Raw genomic sequence first — 18,274 nt, 5'->3', positions numbered from 1 at the left:
CAGGGCTCTCTACCGGGACAGTATGCCAAACAATTAACAAACACATTTGGTAATGCTCAACTTAATTTTTTTGTTTAAATTCATCCCATATTAATTGCTTGCAACCACTTTCTAAATGAGTAAAACCAATGACTAATTTATTCCTGTGTGTGAAAAGTCATGCTAAGCTTCATTTAAGAAAAATTTTAAAAATTGCACAAGAGGGCGAATCATTTTGACTGATTAATCACGAATAACAACATATCGCAACGTCAGTTTATTTTCCTGATAATGCACAGCCTTACTTCATAGTAAAAATCACTTTCACACAGCGTGATTTCACACACCTCGATGATTAATGAAGGGCCTGCTTCTCGTCTGGACACTCAGAAGGCATCTTTCCATTTGCATACGCAGCATTCAGCCGGACTGCATTAAATGACAGCTTTAAAAGCCCCTCAGAGTGGAGGCAGTGAAGGGCAGTAAGTCAGCAGTGAGGCAGGGCAGTTCCTGAGCGCGTGATAATTAATGTATGCCTCCAAACCATGAGGCGAAACCCGCCAGAGTACAGCTGGAGAATAAAAAAAAGAAAAAAAAAACTCCTCAGCGACTGAACCCACTGCTGCTGCACGGTAACACATTTATTTTTAGTTCGCACACCTATTTCGCAGCCCCCCTGGAGGAGGATGGCGATGTGTTTGAGGTCGTAAGTATTGTGAAGCGGAAAACAAAAGTGTTGAGGTAAAACCAACATTTATAGATGTATACAGTATACATTTTTAAAGTGTGCTTCACACAGGTGAGTGGGCCTGACAAACCACCTATAGAAAACACACCCTTGTATCTCTCTGACGCTTAAACTTACACTTGCACCAGTTTTTGCACATTTGACACATTCCTACAATATATCTATATCTCTTTAAATAAAAATAAAAAAATTGTGCATTTATGAAGTGTGCCTCACACAGGTGAGTGGGCTTGACAAACCACCGGTAGAAACACTTTTCTTTGTTAAAAATAGCATGCTTAATGTGTACAGTTGAAGTCAGAATTATTAGCCCCCCTTTCATTTTATTTTCTTTAAATATTTCCCAAATGATGTTTAACAGAGCAAGGAAATTTTCACATTATGTCTGATAATATTTTTTCTTATGGAGAAAGTCTTATTTGTTTTATTTCAGCTAGAATAAAAGCAGTTTTTAATTTTTTAAAAACCATTTTAAGGTCAATATTATTAGCTCTTTAAGCTATATATTTTTCATAGTCTACAGAACAAACCATCGTTTTACAATAACTTGCCTAATTACCCTAACCTGCCTAATTACCTTAATTAACCTAGATAAGCCTTTAAATCTCACTTTAAGCTGCATAGAAGTGTCTTGAAAAACATCTAGTAAAACATTATTTACAGTCATCATGGCAAAGATAAAATAAATCAGTTATTAGAGATGAGTTATTAAAACTATTATGATGAGAAATGTGTTGAGAAAATTTCTCCGTTATACAGAAATTGCAGGCTAATGATTGAAGATAGTAGAATTAAAATAGTAGAAACACTATTACCTGAAAACTCCATCCTATCAGCTTTACAGTGAATGGCTTTAATCAATTTCATACTGAACTTTAAACACTGGAAGTCTTTTATCCACTCTTCGAAAAGTGTAAATGCTGGATTAACATTCATTACATGATCACTAATCAGATGTGCCATTATTTGTAACTTTAGGTGGTTTCTAAAACTAAATCTGCCAGTGTTGTTTTCATTCTCTTGTATCCAGACCTTTAGATTTTCGCGGCTGTAGCTCCCTGTCATCGGAACTGAGTGATTGACAGCTGATATTAACCAATCCATTCGCGTTCTGTTCTAGCGCAGCGGGCCAATAAGAAGAGTTTGAAGGCGGGACAGGCATTGCGGGCTTTGTTTACTGCAGCAAGTTGACACGTGAACCGTTTTAAACCATTCCTGAGCGCTGCGTTTGGTGTTTTTAGGTGCAAAGATGCTTAATGCAAGAATGCCTTCTAATTCTGCGCATGTGGTGAACAATTTGCTATGAAAACTGGTCGCAGGACTTTTTTTTTTATGCACTCGCACAAATGCTGCCAAATATATTTTGAGGTTGCATAGATAAAAATCTGGGCGCATATGCGATCAAAACTGTCACAATTTCAAGCCCTGCCTCCTTACTCTAGCATTTAATTCTCTGACCCCTAACAGTTGCTTTGTATACTTAGCACTTCTTATTTGTGTTGCCTCTTCTTGTTGAATTGATGAATGTCTCCTTAATTGGACAAAGGTGTCTGCTAAATGTAAATGTAAAGCGAGCTGTATTTTTGGATCTTAAGATGAAGACACGCAATGCGATTGTTCTGACGACGAGATCTGGCTCCGTCCCTCAGTCTGTCTGAAGCCAAACAAACTTCAGGGGGAAGGCCTCAAGATTGATCGCCGTGCATTTATTTAAACAAACACGAAGCGTATGAATCAAGGTAATTCCTCTGATGTGGCCTGAAAAGCCGGTGGAGTGCGTTCCTCATGAATCAGCAGAAGAGAGGTGCCGGGCCTGTCGCAGAATCGCAGAATGATATAAATCATGTAATTATGGTGTCAGTGTGGCGTTTAGACTCCTGATCAGACAGATAACAACCCTGCTGCGTCTCTGCACTAAACTACGAGAGTTTAAACATGGAGGCTTTGCAAAAAACACACACATGCACAAACACATTGTTGTATATATGATTTACAGGGACGCTCAATAGGTGTACAGCACTTAAACTGCTTCTAATATGGATATATTATAAGTAAAACCCCATGTTACTATATAGCTTTGTGTCCCTGTAAACCACATAAACATAAACACTCTTTCTCTCTTATTCTTCTCTTATTTAATTATTTTCCTTCTCTACTACCCTGCGGGAACATCACAAATAACTAAGGGTGCCACGATCCTCCAAATCCTCGATTACATTACATTTTTGATTCTAAAGGCACGATACGATTCGATTTTCGATTATGAATAATTAATTAATTAATGACCAATTAATTATTTGTAGCCTACTGTTTAAACTACCTGACCTGCATGGTCTTTGTTTTACCCATAAACAAATCATACAGTAAATGAATAAAGGCAAGTTACACACAATCACCACCTGTCAATCACTTTTTCTGCGGGACTCGTGAATAGGCAGTGATCTGTGTCGTTATAATGACGTCGAACCAAAAAAAAGACTCACAACCAACAGGAACCAGCCAACAGTATCTGAGGTGTTCGCTAAAATGACAAAGTACAAGTGAGTGAAAGATTGAAGCTGTCCTCTGACTGCCTGGACCTGCTGTCTCGAGCGCATGGCTGTGTGTGCGTCTGTGTCTGTGTGGTCACGTGATGTGCATTTTCAGAGGTAGAGAGGAAGGAGGGCTGCTCAGAAACGCTACACGCCACTGTGGATGTCAAATCGTTGTCGTTCTAAAATGCCATTTAAAAACAAAGACAGTGTAAACAGGGCCTGAGTGTGTACTTTTCACCTGCGGATTTGCAACGGGGGCGGGCGGAGGATCGCGATGCCGGTGTTGTCTATCGGACGAACCGTACGTAATACGTACATAGCAGAGCTTGCAAAACTGTGTTTTTTTTTTTGTCGACAACACAAACGTTGTCAACATAACTCACTGGAAATCCAAAATGCTTAAACACCGGCGACTTCATTGAAAGAGGAGAGGGTTTAAGCGCTGTCGACGGGTCTCCTGCTTCTGCAGTTTAACAAGCACTTCAACAAGCCTGTTTTTTCCCGCTTGGCAAGCCAAGCTGACGTGACATGGGGGCGTGGCAGCATCGACGATTCTATTTGTTGATTCAATAATCGAAATTAAGCATAAATTTCGATTGATTTCGATAAAAAATCAAAATCGTGACACCCCTACAGATAACTGACAGAAATGTACCGTGTACAAAATGAATATAAATACATACATGCATGCACATACAACCATAATTAAAGAAAATAAATTATAGTCTCTGTCAAGGACATAAAGCATTAACTTGACTTAGTATGCTGTGTATTATATTTGCATCCAACATAAAAGTTTGTATAATGTATGTGCACTCTGTTTATACTGTACATACACTCGCCGGCCTCTTGTGATGTTTTATGTAAACATAACCTGTTTAATTTTGATGTTTTATTCAATTTAGTTATCTTAAATTGGTTTTTAAATGTTTAAATAATCATGTTCCAATCCTGTTTTCTGAGCTTATCAATCGGCATCTAACCTCCCACAGAGTTACCCGGGCAACTGCTAACGGTGACTGTCTAGTGCCAAAGTGTAAGACCTCGTTTGGTCAATCTGTCTTCTCTGTAAAGGGAGCCAAACTGTGGAATGATTTACCGGTTAGCTTAAAATCAGAAAGTAATCTAAATATTTTTAGTAGTGCTCTTAAAAAGTGGTTAAAAACAAAACAGCAGTGTTTGCACAAATAGTCTACGGTTAGTTGGTAGGATCATGTCGCCTTTGCTTTTGCCAGCAGTAATTTATGTAAAGAATTGTAATGTTATGTATGTTTTATTATATTTCTATTTTGTCAATTTTAAGCCTCCTGTGGACAGGTGTTGAGAATTAGCAAGTTTGCTAAAACACTTAAACAAATGCATTTGGTTGTCCAGTGTAATTGTGAAGTCCATGTCAAATAAATAAATAAATACATAAATCTGTATTAGGCACACCTGTCCAACTGCTCGTTAATGCAAGTTTCTAATCAGCCAATAACATGGCAGCAACTCAATGCCTTTAGGCATGAAGACTTCGATCTGCTGCAGTTCAAAGTGAGCATCAGAAAGGGGATTTAAGGTACTTTGAATGTGGCATGGTTGTTGGTGCCAGACAGGCTGCTCTGAGTATTTCAGAAACCGCTGATCTACTGGGATTTTCACGCACAACTATCTCTAGGATTTACAGAGAATGGTCTGAAAATATCTAGTGAGCGGCAGTTCTGTGGGCGCAAATGTCTTGTTGATGGTCAGAGGTCAGAGGAGAATGGCCAGACTGGTTCCAGCTGATAGAAAGGCAACAGTAACTCAAATAAGCACTCGTTACAACCGAGCTCTGCTGAAGAGCATCTCTGAACACACAACACGGCCAACCTTGAGGCGGATGGGCTACAGCAGCAGAAGAGCACACCGGGTGCCGCTCCTGTCAGCTAAGAACAGGAAACTGAGGCTACAATTCACACAGACTCACCAAAACTGGACAATAGAAGATTGGAGAAACGTTGCTGCTCTGATGAGTCTCCATTTCTGCGACATTCGGGTGGTCGGGTGAGAATTTGGCATCAACAACATGAAAGCATGGATCCATCCTGCCTTGTTTGAATGGACCAGGGTGGTTGGACTGTGGAGAAAACTGGAGCACCCGGAGAAAACCAACGCCAACACGGGGAGAACATGCAAACTCAGAACGACCACTGACCCAGCCTGGAAGCCTCGAAGCAGTGATCTAGTGACAGTGCTAACCACTGAGCCACCATGCCGCCTACAACAAATCTCTCAGATTAGGCTTTTCTCTGAAATGCCAGATGAAGAAAGTGTGTAGATTGAGCATCAGACGGTCAGTGACTGGACTTTGGGCGAGCCGGAGGCTACACCATCCGTTCAGCAGAGCCAAATTTTTCACATGAGCTTATATTTTGGTCCCCGCAGTCTCACACACACACACACACACACACAAACACACACAGACAGACAGACACACACACACACACACACACGGCAACAACAGCAAGCAGAATTACATTCATCCAGCTAGAGGACAGGAAACACACACACACACACACACACAAACACAAACATGGCCCAGTTACACACATCCCAGCCTGAGTGTGTGTTTGTTTGTTCGAATGTGTGTGTGCGTCCCCGGGGAGGACAGTTAGTCCAGAACTACTACACTGGCACATTTTCTCCAGCATACATTACCCACACAGACAAACAAGAGCGGCTCAGTGTATGTGTGTGCGTGTGTGGAGGCAGAGAGGGCGTGTGTTTGCGGGCGGAGAGGGCCGAGAGGTGAGCACTGCTGGTAATAAAAGCATATGCTGGCTGTTAACTGAATGAGAAATAAAGACATCGCAATGATCCATCTTCATTACTTCTCTTCCCCTCTCCTTCATCTGCAGCCGGATCTGTTTCAGCAGGTCACATGATGTTTGCTTCTCTCTCTCTCTCTCTCCAGCTCTGGTGCTCTGGGTAATGGCACAGTGCTGATGTTATGGTCAGAGTTTGTGTGTGCGGATGGAGAGAGAGAGAGAGCTCTGGTATCTATGCTGAAACACTGCTGTTCAAGGGCATCATGGAGACGGAGGAGCTGCCCTCGCTGAAAGTGAACCATCACCACCTGACACACTCAGATAGAGACGTTCACACCAGCACTGAGAGACACCACTGTTCTCACACACACACCATTCATACATTCCCACACATACGGCAAGCACACACACCATACACTAATCCCCACACATACCACACACATGCACACGCACAAAACAGGCACACTCGTACACACAGAGGACATACACATTCATGAACGCACACAACACACACACATAAACAATCAAACACACTCCCGTGCAGGCGCACACGAACCATACACACACACTCACACATACCATACACACATTGCCACACATACCAGATCAAACAGGCACATTAAGTGCACCCACACACACACCACATACACACACATGCCGCAGACATGCACATACACACATAAATACACAGATACACTACCTGACAGAAGTCTTGTCGCTTATCCAAGTTTTAGGAACAGCAAATAATAACTTGACTTCTCATTTGGATTAGAAGTGTCTTATATTAAAGGTAAAGGCCTGTAGATTTTGCTTATTTGAGCACAATAAAATCTGATCATGCATTGATTATTAATGATTTGATTAGGACAGTAAGGTCTGACTCTGCTTAGACTAAAGTCTCATCACTGAACAGAAATAATGTCCAGTATAGAATATAAAGTCCTGCTGCAGTGGAGACAGAATGAATATTGTGTCTGACTCCATCATGAGCTTGGAGGACTGCATCCATACATCTCTGCACTGACTCAAATCACTGATTAATAAAGTCATCTGGAATGAAGAAAGCGTTCCCGCAGGACTCTCAGAGCTCATCAAGAGTCTTTGTGTTAATTTTCAACACCTCCTCCTTATCATGTTCAATAATGTTCATGTCTGGTGACTGGGCTGGCCAATCCTGGAGCAGCTTGACCTTCTTTGCTTTCAGGAGCTTTGATGTGGAGGCTGAAGTATGAGCAGGAGCGCTATCCTGCTGGAGAATTGTCCCTCTCCTGTGGTTTGTAATGTAATGGGCAGCACAAATGTCTTGATACCTCAGGCTGTTGATGTTGATCATCCACTCTGCAGATCTCTCACGCGCCCCCATACTGAATGAACCCCAAACCATGATTTCTCCTTCACCAAACTTGACTGATTTCTGTTAGAATCTTGGTCCATGCTGGTTCCAGTAGGTCTTCTGCAGTATTGGTGATGATTGGGATGCAGATCAACAGATGATCCAGCAGAGAAATCCACCTTCTGACACTTTTACAAATGATTAACAACAGTAGAAGTTATGTGTAACTCCAACAACTGGGATTGACGACAAGACTTTTGTCAGGCAGTGTACATGCGACACACAGCATGGTTTAGGAGAGTTCATCAACAGTACATCAACACTATTTTGTCTCTCAAACAAAACATAAAAAAACAACTTTGTTTGATGTAAACCGAGGCCTTTAACCACAAACAGTACAGTCATGCTCTAATGAGAGCTCCTCTTTAGACTAAAGATTCAATCAATCAACTGAGGCCCCGTTTACAGGAGTGCGTTTTAGTTTGAAAATGGCGTTTTAGATCAAAAACGATCCGCGTCCACACAAGCGTTTCACCTAGCGTTTCGAAACAAATTTCCATCCACACTACGCCACCAAAAACGTATATCACATGACCATTGGCGCACTCTGGGCATGCGCGTTCTAGTGTAAACAGGAAGCATGTGTCTCGCTCGGCATTTGGTTATTGTTAGTCAACAAACGCCGGTTGAACAATGAACGCGATGGCAAAGAAAGCAAGAGAGGTATTTTGTGGACAGACGACGAGGTTGAGTTGTTACTAAACGTAACAAATGAATAACTGCACAATGACGCCTAAAACAGACAATAGTGCAAACAACACTCCCATTTCTGTGCCCGTGTTGTTGTTTACAGTGAAGGCTGGTCTGCTGTCTTCCGGTAGCATTAAAGCCATGTGTTATAGTCATGTGATAGGGGCTTGACGAATAAGGGAAGAATACGCAATGACACAAAAGCCCCAATCAGCTAGCGAATCTCAGCAGCTCCGCCTCCGTTTTCAGATGTCTCTGTTTTCCCTCATCCACACTGAGACGGAGCAGCAGCGCTTCAGAATGAAAACAGCCTCTCCAGCGTTTCCAAAACGCTCCGTTTTCAGCACTCGAGAACTCCGGCGTAGTGTGGACGGAAGGTGTAACCATAGCAAAACTTATGCATTTTCAAACTAAAATGCATTAGCGCAAACAGGGCCTGAGACTGTATCTACAAGCTGACTGAACAAAAACTGCCCTCACCTCATTAACACATCTGCAAAAATACTCTTTAGAACAACTAAAGAGCGTAATCGTAATAAAGAAACAGACACCTCAGTGTAGAAGCCCAAAGGTTTGCACCACTGTGTGGAAAATCATACAGTTGTTGACGAAGCCGCTGGGTTCAGACCTGGTGGCGTGTGTTTGTGTGTGTGTGTGTGTCTGAAGCCGATGAGTGCTGTGTGATACGAGCAGCGAGAGGTCAGGAGGTCAGAGTTCATAAACCTGATGATGTCAGATGGAGAGTGACTGTGGCCTCAGGCTGACAGATCCACCCTCACTTCACCTCCACTGCAGCAGCAAACACACTTCAGCTCCACAAAACACACTTACACTCAAACCGGTCAGGGTCAGGAAGATTTATATGATGTTTTTCATCATGTTTTTGCTATTTTCAGAGCAGCGCAACAGTAATGTTCACGTTTTGCTCCATGTTGTTTAAATAGCAAATCCATTTGCACCACTTTGTGGACTCATGGGTGTTCTGGTCTAAAGGAGCTGTGTAAAGGCGCATTGCTGGTGTGTTGCTATTTTGAGGAACTGAAATAGACTAACTAAAAGCTGTATTAAACATGTCAGCTAATGGATGTTTTCAACCATTCTCACTGGCGTGAAACAAAGCAATGTTGGCTATATAAAGGGGGAGGAGCCACTTTGTCCCACCCTCTTTTCATGTTTCACTTTAAATTATGTCCAACTTTCAAAGCACATCACATGACTTTCAACATCTATAAAAAAATTCCAATCCACAAAAGTAATTTTGTTTTTGTTAGTCTTGTTATTTTCTATATAGAATGTTAACAATATATATTTCGAAATAAGCTGTTAATGCTTTCAGATTTGAATAGAGTATCCCAACAATGACTGTGGTATGATCACCAACAATCTAGCAACTGCAGATTACTGATTAACACATAGCTCACTTAGAACTACAAATATGCTGGTATATGGACTACAAGTTCCAGTCATGCACCGCTCACGCACACCTGTTCCTCATTCAGAAGATACACACACACACTCATGGCTGAGAGCTGCTCATGAACTGATTATCAGGACAATTTATACAGCAAACACACAGACATCAGAGTCTTATGAACAGCGTTGTGAACATTACGATGCGCTTGTGTTAGACCATACCTGTCAACATTGGGATGTGAAAATAAGGGATATGCCTACCATAATAAGGGATCCCCCCCTAAAAAAAATCCCCAAATTACTAAATATGTTCATTAGGAGCTGTTTCATTGTCAATAAACAGTTAAATGGTCAGCAATTTGTTTTAAAATTATTATTAACAAAAGAAAAAAAATATTTACATTAAATACATTAGCAAACAGTTCAGCTTATTAAAATTAATAGCTATTATACTGAAATAGAATCAAGCTATCAATCTCATTAGCCGTTTCTCCATTGTATAACTTACACATTCTGATTAAAGAGCAACGAATGACTCTCATTTATTAAGATTTTTTTATTACATTAAATAAGAGGCGTCACTCAAAAATGCACACATCTAACGTCATAATGAAAGCATTCGACTGCATAAAACTTTTTATGCTCATTTAAGACGAAATTAGTTTTGTTTGGGAATAAAAAACACCAAGATCGACATCTTTAGATGTTGTTTTTATTATTAATTGTGTGTATGTCTGTTTAAACACGCACCCAAAAGCCAGACTTTCCCTCCGCTTCAAATTACGTGTACAGAATCTGTTTGGGAAACAGCGTCTGTCTATCACTATGGAGCACGTCAGCTGACAGTCATGCACCATTATATGACTGTTTCGATGATTGTATAGGATGGGCGCAGGCACCTATAATGAATAGGAAATGGAATTGCGCCATTTTTAATATTTATTTATAAGTAATTTCATTCCTAAACAAAGCCAAAGCACAGAACAGACTCCCATTTAGGAGCAAGGGGCGACCCCTGGTGGTTCGCGGGTATGGGTTGCCTATAGGAAGGCTCGGCTGTTCAGAGAAAGACTGAAAATACGGAAGAAATTTGGGAAAATAGCTTTACGGGATGATAATAGGATAGAACAGTAAAATACGGGAGAATCCTGGGAAAAACGGGAGGGTTGACAGGTATGTGTTAGACCCCTGCCTTGTTTTATTGTTTACTCCTGTCTGCTGCCTGCTTTCTGAACACTCGCCTGATATTTGACTATGACTCTGGATTTCCTGCATACATCTGTTTGCCCCTGTGTTGACCGCTGCTTGCCTGACCAATCTCCTGTCAATAAAACATGCATTTGGATTCGCACCTCCGTGTCAACGTCCACCTCACATTACAGACTGAATGCACAAAAATTAGAGGGTCCATTAAATGACAACATTTTCCACCAATACATTTTTGGTGGCTGGAAATTCCGTACATCTCTAAATGTCAACACCCGTTTTGATTCGCATTGATGCACATTTCTGTTATGCGATTGGCTCCTAGATCAATACAGAGTAAAGTCTAAAGCTTATCGTTGTTATTGACATGAGTTTTATCGCAATTTGATATAATATCGTTTATTGGCACTGCTCTATTGCACTGCTTAAAAAAACAAAACAAAAAAAACACCCTGCACATGTTATATACCTACTTGAATAGACGTAGCACAGGAAGTTATTATTATCCCGAATCTTTTCCCACTTGACCTGATCTTGAAGGACTGGTATTGTGCTTTGCTCTCAGTGTTTGACCTTGCAATGAATTCTCCTCACACAAGCAGACCAAGAGCGTGTTATTGAGAAATGTCAGAGGGTTTATATCGATTTTTAATGGAGCGCTCAGTACATCACAACCCTGCACTGTAAGAGGTGTCCATCCCTGACTATTTAAACAGCACCGGCTGTACTTTGAGGGATCTGTCTCATAAACTTCAGAAGCTCTTTCACATCACATCACTCCTGACCAAAACAACTACAGCCATTAAACGCAGCGCTGTTTAACCCTTTCATATCCTTCCCTTAATAATTGTGTACTGTTAAAGGCGGCACAGTGGCTCAGTGGTTAGCACTGTCGCCTCACAGCAAGAAGGTTGCTGGTTGGAGTCTTGGCTGGGTCAGTTGGTGTTTCTGTGTGGAGTTTGCATGTTCTCCCTGTGCTCCTCCAGGCGCTCCGGTTTCCCCCACAGCCCAAACACATGCACAATAGGTGAATTGAATAAATTAAATTGGCCGTACGAGAATGGATACAAGAATGTTTTCAGTACTAAGTACTATGAGGCGATAGTGCTACCCAGCCACCATGTTGCCTTGCAAAACAGCCTAAATGAAAACCAATTTTCATTTAAGCAAATCAAGGTAAACTACACACTGGAATGCCCAACCCTATCAACCATCTCTTTAACACAAACATCCAATCAGCCAATCACACGTCAGCAACTAGGCATGTAGATGCAGTAAAGATGATCTGCTAAAGAACAAGCTGAACATCAGATGGTGAGGAAAAGTGATTGAAGTGAATTTGAATGTGACATGGTTGTTTACGCCAGACAGGCTGGGCTGAGATTTTCAGAAAATGGTCCCAAAAAAATAAATATCTAGCGAGCATCAGTCCTGGGGTGAAAAAGCAAAAGGTCAGAGGATAATCACTATAAATAACCACTTGTTACAACTGAGGTCTTCTAAAGAGCATGTATGAACACAAAACATGCCAAAACCTTGAAGCAGAAGAGCTACAGCAGCAGAAGAGGAACAAGAAGAAAAAAACTGATCTATCTTTTTTTCTCCTAAGTTTTTTTATTGATTCTTTTTCCTCCTTCATTGTTCTCTGTTCAATGAATCCACAGTCATATCACCCTGCAGCCCAAGACCAGTTACTCACTGAAGCTAAGCAGGGCTGAGCCAGGTCAGTACCTGGATGGGAGACCACATGGGAAAAACTACAGTAGGTTGCTGTTGGAAGTGGTGTAAGAGAGGCCAGCAGGGGGTGATTAACCTGCGGTCTGTATGAGTCCTAATGCCTTGGTAAAAAAAAAAAGAAGGGGACACTACAGCGTCGAATGAAGCGTTAAAACCGAGATCCTGACTCTCTATGGTCATTAAAAATCCCATGGCACTTCTGGTAAAAAGAGTAGGGGTGTCCAGGCCAAAGTCCCTCAATTAGCCTTTACCCATCCAGGATAACGCTCATGTCATAAAGTTCAATCATCTCAGACTGGTTTCTTGAACATGACGATGAGTTCACTGTACTCAAATGGCCTCCACAGTCACCAGAGCTCAATCCAATAGAGCAGCTTTGGGATGTGGTGGAACCAGAGATTGGCATTATGGATGTGCAGCCGACAAATCTGCAGCAACTGTGTGATGCTATCATGTCAATACGGAGCAAAATCCCTGAGGAATATTTCCAGTAGCTTTGAAGGCAGTTACAAGGGGGTCCAACCCGGTACTAGTAAGGTGTACCTAATAAAGTGGCCGGTGAGTGTAGCATGATTTATCCATCACTCGGTAGGGTTTAGGGGTTTTTCATGCATATTTGTACGCCTGAACTTGTAAAGAGCTGAAATAACTGCAGTTTCCCCATCGCAGACAGAAAACACACTCTGCATCTATTTATAAAGTGCTCCGTCTCCTCGATGTCCACTCTGAGGTGTCTGGTGATCAGAATAAGGGTCTCGGTGCTCGTTTAGGTTCATTGTTATGGGCAGATGTCTGTAAGATCCAGCCCACGGCAGCGTTGCACATCTCCTCTGCCGCTTGGGAGGTGCATGCACAGACAGGTGGCCTAGATTAGATAAAGCTCGGAGTGTATGCGTGCGTATGTGCATGTGTGTGTGTGTGTGTGCGTTTGTCTTCCCAGTCTTAAACAAATCCGTTGCGCTGGGTAATATGGAGGCCGCTGTTTCTGGCTGGCAGCGATGGGAGGCGATGACCTTTTACTGTCAGTGTGCTGCGTGACAAACGAGCGGCGTGTTTTCCAGGAGTGTGTGAGAGTTCAGCAGCTGGTCAGGGAGCCAGAGCACCCGGCACACACACACTCCCAGCCTTTAACTAACAGATAATGGCTGCGGTAATGCGAGGAGACGGCGAGGGTTAAATATACCCGTCCTGGAGGGGTGTGTGTTTGGATCGGAGTGCGGCAAAAAGTGGATCAAATTACAGTGCGCTGAGATCAGACGTGTATATACAGCTGAAGTCAAGAGTTATGAGCCCTCCTGAATTATTAGCCTGCCTGTACATATTTTGTGCAACACATTTCTAATCATAATACTTTTAATAACTCATCTCTAATAACTGATTTCTTTTCTCTTCACAATGATGACAGCTACTGATGGGAAGTTCGGATCATTTTACTGACTTAGATCTTTGAGTCTCGTTCATCGTTCGAATCTTTTTTCGAGTCATTTCGTTCATTTGGTTTAATTTGCCAAAATATTATTAAAATGTTACAAATTGCTTCCAAACATATCTACAACTAGCCCAAAAGGATGATCACACGGCAAATAAGTCTTAAATAGAATACTATAAGAAGGAGAAAATAATGATTCAACGTTTACCTGCTCTTTTCTCCAGGAAGGTATTGTTGTCTCTTTGCTCAGCTCACCTCTTCGTGTCTTCAAATGTCAGTGGTTCGTTCGTCGTTCATATAATCTTAACCAAAGTACACAGTCTAAGCTAATATTAGCCATGATAATTAGTTCACCTTTCGAGTCGTCTTGAGTCGTTCGTTCATCACTTGACCGAATGACTCAGGCTGCGTCCGAAATCGCATACTTCCATACTATATAGTACGCTTAAATCAGTATGCGAGCCGAGTAGTATGTCCGAATTCATAGAATTCGAAAATTAGTATGCGAAAAGTACCCGGATGACTTACTACTTCCGGCGAGATTCTGGAGTGCGCATCCCATGCACGCTGCGCTATCCTATGATGCCACGCGAGTGAATTTATGAATGGGAGTAAAGCGACGCAATTGACCCAGGTAGGTCACATGACCATGACAAAATGGCATATGTAGTACGTTCGAATTCCATTCATACTTTTCACATTTATACTGTACAGAACGTACTTTTCTAACAGCCGAGTAATACGTTTAAATTCAAAGTAGGCGATTTCGGATGCAGCCTCTAACCCGAGGACTCGAGAATTGAACGGATCAATTCTTTTTCCAGCTCTAAACACATATGATTGGCTTCTGCCTTTCCGCGATGAACGACTCAAAAGACTTGAAATGAACGAAATCACCTGCACAAATGTGCGCACATGCGGATGAACGAATCACTCCCTGAGAAGACTCGTAGTTCCCGAGTCATATTGAAGATTCGTTCAAAATGAACGAATCGTTCAAGAACGACCCATCACTAATGAGAGCACATAACATTAGGCTAGATATTCTGCAAGACACTTCTATACAGCTTAAAGTGACATTTAAAGGATTAACTAGGTTAATTCGGTTAACTAGGCAGGTTAGGGTAATTAGGCAAGTTATTGTATAACGATGGTTTGTTCTGTAGACTATCTAAACAAATAGCTTAAAGAGCTAATAATATTGACCTTAAAATGGGTTTTAAAAAATTAAAAACTGCCTTTATTCTAGCCGAAATAAAACAAATCAGACTTTCTCCAGAAGAAAAAATATTATCAGACATACTGTGAACATTTCCTTGCTCTGTTAAACGTCATTTGGAAAATATTTTAAAAAGAAAAACAATTTCAAAGGGAGGTTAATAATTCTGACTTCAACTGTATGCTGTATATGTGTATATGCGTGTGTGTGCGTGTGTTTGTGTTTTGTGACATATCAGGACACAAATCTATATAATGACATGGGTATGACACAGGTATTACAAAAAGGAAGTGAAATATGAGGACATTGGTGACGTCCTCATTTCTCAAAAAGCTTATAAACCCCACAGGATGAGTTTAATCAGAGTAAAGCTGCACACTGACTCCTGTGATGGTTGGGATTAGGGATAGAGTGGGGTGAGGGCAATACAATATACGGTTTAAACAGTATAAAATTAATGGAAACCTATGTACTGTACTTTTAATGTACCCACTTTTCACAAAAACAAATATGCGTGTGTGCGTGTGTGTGTGTGTGTGTGTGTCTCGGACTTTATATGACTCTGCAGACAGTTTAGAGTAGCCCGTGATTTGACCCAGATTACATCACTTGGAGACAAATTATATCACTTACCTGTACAGCCTGAGAGTGTGTGTGTGTGTGTGCATGTGTGTGTGTGTGTGTGTGCAATGCATGCATTAGTTTTATTGAATTTGCATACTGTATAAGTGTGTCAGTGTACACTGACTCAGACTGGAGTAACTTTTAGCATTTTCCATGGCCATGACTGCATTCATGTAGGAAATGTTTGTTTCTTCAATGTTTTGTTCTGCGAGATCTCACCTTTCTGAACTCTCTGAAGTGGATGAATTTGACAACACTGTATTTGTTTTGTAGAACGAACTTAAATTGTGAGAATTGTTATGTGTTATTGGTTCTGTGGTGCATATTGAATTAATAAATGCATGTTTATACTGCTGTGTGTGTATTATGTGCAATTCCACACAATTTCCATGGAGTTGCTAAATAGAAATGTGCTTTTGTACATTCTTCTTATTATATTTCTTTTATAGGAAAAGAGCAAATGTACTCACAATCGTTGTCTTGGGGCAAATCATGGAGGCAGGACTGCATACTCCTGTAAGTGGTGAGATATTTGGTTAATAATAACACTACTACTGACACTACAATTATATAAAAATATTCATTCATTTTCTTTTCAGCTTAGTCCATTTATTAATCTGGGGTCGCCACAGCGAAATGAACCGCCAACTTATCCAGCATATGTTTCACGAAGCGGATGCCCTTCCAGTTGCAACCCATCACTGGGAAACATCCATGCACACTCATTCACACACACATACCATGGACAATTTAGCTTACCCAATTCCCCTATAGCGCATGTGTTTGGACTGTGGGATAAACCGGAGCACCCGGAGGAAACCCATGCCAACACAGGGAGAACATGCAAACTCCACACAGAAATGGCAACTGGTCCAGTCGGGGCTCGAACCAGAGACCTTCTTGCTGTGAGGCAATTGTGCTAACCACTGTGCCACAGTGGCGCCCAATAATATTAATAATAATAAAAAGATAAAGATTATAGAGTTTTCTGATGTTTCAGTGTTGGAAAAGCATAATTTGGACATAAAACATTTAAAAATTAAATAAAAAATTTAAAAAGCACACTTTAAAACATCTTTAATCCTAAATGTTTTAAATGTTTCACACAAATTCATTAATCAAACTTCTCCATCAACTAGTCCACTTTAACCACTTTAATAAGAGATGTTAAACTGAAAATGTGAACAAATAAATATATATTCAAAAAAAAAGTATTAAGTCAGAAGTCACACTTACTGTGTTCCAATTCGTTGTTTTCTACATAGAACATGAGAAAACTCTCAATATTAAAATGCGAATGTTGTTTGGTTTTCTGCATACTTTATATTATAATTGTTCATGTTCTGGAGAATACACTGTACTCCTGTTTAACTGCTTGGAAACACAAATTTCGACATCCAATGACAGCAACTCAATGCATTTAGGCATGTAGACATGGTCAAGACGATCTGCTGCATTTCAAAGCGAGCATCAGAATGGAGAAGAAAAGGGATTGAAGTGACTTTGAAAGTGGCATGGTTGTTGGTGCCAGACGGGCTGCTCTGAGTATTTCAAAAGCTGCTGATCTACTGGAATTTTCACGCACAACCATCTCTAGGGTTTACAGAGAATGCTCCGACAAAGAGGAAATATCTAGTGAGCGGCAGTTCTGTGGGCGCAAATGCCTTGTTGATGCCAGAGGTCAGAGGAGAATGGCCAGACTGGTTCAGCTAATAGAAAGGCAACAGTAACTCAAATAAGCACTCGATACAACCGAGCTCTGCAGAAGAGCATCTCTGAACACACAACACGTCCAACCTTGAGGCGGATGGGCTACAGCAGCAGAACAGCACACCGGGTGCCGCTCCTGTCAGCTAAGAACAGGAAACTGAGGCTACAATTCACACAGACTCACCAAAACTGGACAATAGAAGATTGGAGAAACGTTGCCTGCTCTGATGAGTCTCCATTTCTGCGACATTCGGGTGGTCGGGTCAGAATTTGGCCTCAACAACATGAAAGCATGGATCCATCCTGCCTTATATCAACAGTTAGTGGTGGTGTAATGGTGTGGGGGAGATTTTCTGGGCACAATTTGAGCTCATTAGTACCAATTGAGCATTGTGTTAACACCACAGCATACCTGAGTATTGCTGCTGACCATGTCCATCCCTTTATAACCACAGTGTCTCCATCTTCTGATGGCTACTTCCAGCAGGATAACGCAGCATGTCATAAAGCTCAATCATCTCAGACTGGTGAACATGACAATGAGTTCACTGAACTCAAATGGCCTCCACAGACACCAGAGATCAATCCAATAGAGCACCTTTGGAATGAACGGGAGCTTGGCATCATGGATATGCAGCCAACAAATCTGCATGATGCTATCATGTCAATATGGAGCAAACTCTCTGAGGAATATAACCAGTAGCTTTTAAGGCAGTTCTGAAGGCAAAAGGGGTCCAAACCGGTGTGGCCAGTGAGTCTTTTTTTTTTTTTTTTTTTTTGGTGCATTTAAAGTTTAAATAGTT

At 41.3% G+C, this 18,274-nt stretch overlaps 1 long non-coding RNA gene across 1 annotated transcript; it reads right to left on the bottom strand.

The window, feature by feature from the left end:
- Window positions 1-257: 257 nt before the first annotated feature.
- si:rp71-78h1.1 lies at window positions 258-16,277 on the bottom strand. The gene is made up of 2 exons (NR_187361.1): window positions 16,232-16,277; window positions 258-489 (listed from the first exon to the last, which is right to left on the bottom strand). It is a non-coding gene; the product is annotated as a si:rp71-78h1.1 (long non-coding RNA).
- Window positions 16,278-18,274: the final 1,997 nt, after the last annotated feature.

Source organism: Danio rerio, chromosome 9 (assembly GCF_052040795.2).
Source record: "Danio rerio strain M-AB ecotype USA chromosome 9, GRCz13ab, whole genome shotgun sequence".
NCBI classification, from domain to species: domain Eukaryota; kingdom Metazoa; phylum Chordata; class Actinopteri; order Cypriniformes; family Danionidae; genus Danio; species Danio rerio.
This window is presented reverse-complemented; position numbering and strand designations above follow the sequence as displayed.